Below are 4,057 nucleotides of genomic sequence, written 5' to 3'. Positions count from 1 at the left end.
ATAATCACAGGTACTTTCTGTAACAAGCGTACCAGAAATGTAAAGGAAAACAACATATTGACATTGATGCAAATGCTAATATTGCTGATGATGTATGATATTGTACCTTCTTTTTTGGAAACAGTAAGTTGTAGATTTAAAAATTTTTCCACAACAGAATAAAAAACCCGGGGTCATGGGGTGAGAACCTGTTACACTTTTTCTTAAGTGACCCACTTGAGACCACCAATGAAGAGAAGGTGACAGCTGCCTACAGCAAAGGGAGAAGGCTTTTCTCATTCCATTCACAGGTGGAAAGGGGATGGAGTTTTCAATGCTCATAATTGATGCACCCTTAGCAATCAGTGTGCAACAGCAAACACAAAAGGGAAAAAACCCAGTGTATAGTACTAGTGCTGTTTAAATAACACAGCAGAGTATACATTGCAGCATAATTAAAACTACGCACACATTCTTAGTACATGCTGATATATAGGATCTCATGCACAAATTGGCTACCATGCCCTTAAACAAGTATTTGCACACATTTTCTCTCTCACACACACACAGACATTTACTGCCAACAGGCATACCACTGCATTCATTTTCACCCACAGTTTCTGAAGGCTCTATATAACGTAGATTGCTATATCATCTGGAGCTACCACTTTTTGTAAAAGCACATGCTAAAAGATCATGTCCACTGTAATCTTACAGTAACACTCAGAATGATCACACAAAAACCAGGGAATGTTAGTGCACACACAAAATTAAGCTAAAGAAATTCTTTGGAGTTCCAATCACATGGTTAGTATAACAGTCCCATAACTGTGAAGACTAATTGTAAACTTTTATAGTTGATTAAGTCACACAGTGCGAAGAAAGATTCATTGACCGTTTTGGTAAACGGAGGGCTGGAAGCCTCCAAGATTAAGTTCACTGGATAGTCCATATATACATGTGATAAGGAACACCCAAATCAAATTTGTGCTCTTCGGTCAGTCACTCTGAATCCCGATGCACTTCCGAAGCATTAGCTTGGCACACTGGACAAGTTCAATTTGCCTTGAGCCATTTGTGAACACATTTGACATGGAACTCATGGTTACAGGTTAAGACTCTAAGTAGCTGCCTTGATTCAAAATCACACATATACAATGCACACAAAGTCTTTTCTGACTGGTGGTTGTTAGGATTGAACCGATAGAAGGAAGTTGTTCAATATCTGCTTCTGTTAGACCACGAGGCTTTGCCTCTCCCAGTCACTCTGCAAGATTGAGCAGGGCCTCATAATTTTCTACTCCTCCATCTTCCACATGCAATTCAAAGCTAAAAGATGGGCCTACTGAATGTGGCACTGGAAGCATTGATAGCACATAGGGGAGCAGGCTGATAAGGGGGAGGTGGTATTGGCTGCTGGGATCTGTATCTCCTACTTCCTGTGAGCCTCCAAGGCATAAATGGGGGATAAGGTACTCCAAAGGACACCTCCTGGTGCAAAGGATCATGTTCTAAGAATTGCAGAGGAACTGATGGAAGTGGCATTGGTGGGTGGGCGGAGAGGGAGTAAGTGAAACCTCCAACTGGAAGATGTTCTCCTAAGAGTTCTACTTCATTTTCTATCCTCTGTAGAGGCCATGTGACTGCAGTGTTTGGAAAGGGATGAACTGGCCTGGTGTTTGCAAATGAAAAGGATGATGTGGGAAAAGGTGAGGAGGATGTAACAGAAATGGGTCACTAGAAAAAAGGGGTGGAATGCAGCATATGGTACTGGCAAGTGCTGAACAGAACATGCCTGAAGCATTGGAGGAGGCATGCTGCAGATAGGGAGGTGCTGTCCACTGAAAACCACAGAGCATCTTGGGACCTGCTGAGCACTGCAAGCTGGGATGTGCTGGCCTGTGCAGAGGGGAATCCCATGTGGTGGCACTCTCATCACTGTGTAAGAAACAGGGACTGTGCCTTGATGGAGCTGATCATGTATGTAAACCATTACTGCATTCTGCTGTGGTGGATGAGCAGCAGGGTGTAACAAACAGGGAGATACATTTGGAGGGTGGAAGGCTCGAGGTTCCTCTATTGCTTGCTGTTGTGCATATGGGAGATAGTGATAGTTTTCATTTTGACTAATGGAATAATGTTGAGATAGTCAATCCCTTCTTCCTCTCTGGCGCCTGACAGAAGGACTTCTGTTGTGTGCAGGTGTGTTGCATCTTTCCCCTAAGAAGTGTTGTTGGCTTGGTCCAAATGAAGGGGGCTGCCTATCTGATGCCATCTCTTATGGTCGCATTGGTGGAGAGGGAGCTGGTGATGCTGATGTGTAATCTAAGACTGGATGAGCAAGGCACTGTCTCTTGGGACTCAGGCTATCATCACTCTAGGAGGGGAGGCTCCGCCCTGCGGGGCTGCTCCTAAGGCATCAAACTGGGCCACCGCCTCCTTTTGTGACCTTTCACCCAGCTGGCCACCAGCTCGCCAGATCCGCCAGATCCGTTGTCACCGGGCCTCCTCACCCCCTGTCACGGGCGCTTTCTTCTTCTCAGCACCATTACAAGGGTCGCGCCAGGAAACGATGGCTGCACAACCAAGTCTAACAGAGCCGGATAACGTCTTGGGGACCCCATCTTCTCCGGCCCTGCTCCCCAACTGCCCAGACCTAGACACTGTCCTGCACCGCTGGAGAGGGAGGGGCCCCGCCCCGCCGCCTGCAATTCGTCTTTTAATTTCCTGGTTGCTGATACCAAGAGTGTTGATTGTAGAGCCACACAAACTAAAGGGGTCAACAGTCTCAATCCCTTCACCATCTATCATGATGATGTCAAATGGCCCACTGGTTAGAATCTTTGTTTTCTTGACATTGAGCTTCAATCCATATTGAAAGCTGCAATCCTTGATCTTCTGCAGCAAGCACTTCAGGTCCTCCTCAGTTTCAGCAAGTAGGATTGTGTCATCTGCATAGCGAAGATTGTTTGTAAGTCTACCTCCAATCCTGATGCCACACTCATAGAGCCCAGCCTCCAGGATAATCTGTTCTGCATATAGATTGAAAAGATATGGAGATAGGATACATCCTTGACACACATCCTTCCCAATTTTGAACCATGCAGTGTTTCCTTGCTCTTTTCTAACGACTGCCTCCTAGTCCAAGTATAAGTTTTGCATAAGCACAATCAAGTGTTCTGGGATTTTCCATTCCTCTTAAAGTCAGCTACAGTTTGTTGTGATCCACACAGTCAAATGCCTTTGCATAGTCAATGAAACACAGATGGACATTGCTCTGGTATTCTCTGCTTTCAGCCAAGATCCATCTGATATTAGCTAGTATAATACCCTTAGTGCCACAGCCTCTTCTAAATCCAGCATAGACTTCAGGGAGTTCTCTGTTGTTGTGCTATTCCTGTTGTTTTTGGATAATCTTCAGCAGAATCTTGCTTGCATGTGATATCAGTGATATTGTTCAATAATTTCCACAGTCTGTTGGGTCACCCACCTTTTTTTTGAATTGGAACAAATATAGATCTCTTCCAGTCAGCAGGTGGTTGTCCTCCAGATTTCTTGACACAACTTGGCGAGCACATCCAGGGCAGCATCTGCAAGTTGAAATATGTCAATGTGTATGCCATCAATTCCTGGGACCTTGTTTTTTGCCAATTCTTTCTGAGTAGCTTGAACTTCTTCCTTCATCACCCCAGGCTCTTGCTCATATGTTGTTTCATGAAATTTTTCAGTGTCCATAAATTTCTTTTGGTACAATGACTTTCTATAGTCTTTCCATCTTCTTTTAATGCTTCCTGCATCAATTAATATTCTGCCCAAAGCATCCTTAAGTATTGCAACTTGGGGTTTGAATTTGTTCTTCAGTTCTTTGAGCTTAAGGAATGCTGAGTGAGTTTGGCCCTTTTGATTTTTCTGACTCCAGCTCCTTGCACATTTCATTGAAATATTTATCTTCCCTCGCTGCCCTCCAAAATCTTCTGTTCAACTCCTTAATATCTTGATTTCCTCCTTTTGCTTTGGCTTTTCAGCACTCTAGTGCAAGATTTAGAGTTTCTTCTGACATCCATTTTAATATTTTCTT

The 4,057-nt window shown here is 44.0% G+C and overlaps 1 pseudogene; it reads right to left on the bottom strand.

The window, feature by feature from the left end:
• Positions 1-981: 981 nt before the first annotated feature.
• On the bottom strand, positions 982-2,350 carry LOC102854754 (annotated as a pseudogene).
• Between the last annotated feature and the right edge of the window lie 1,707 nt (positions 2,351-4,057).

The sequence above is a fragment of the Elephantulus edwardii genome, unplaced genomic scaffold (genome assembly GCF_000299155.1).
Source record: "Elephantulus edwardii isolate Elephantulus edwardi_28Jun2011 unplaced genomic scaffold, EleEdw1.0 scaffold00196, whole genome shotgun sequence".
Lineage (NCBI taxonomy): Eukaryota > Metazoa > Chordata > Mammalia > Macroscelidea > Macroscelididae > Elephantulus > Elephantulus edwardii.
Note: the sequence above shows the minus strand (reverse complement) of the source record. Positions and strands in the feature narration are given on the sequence as shown.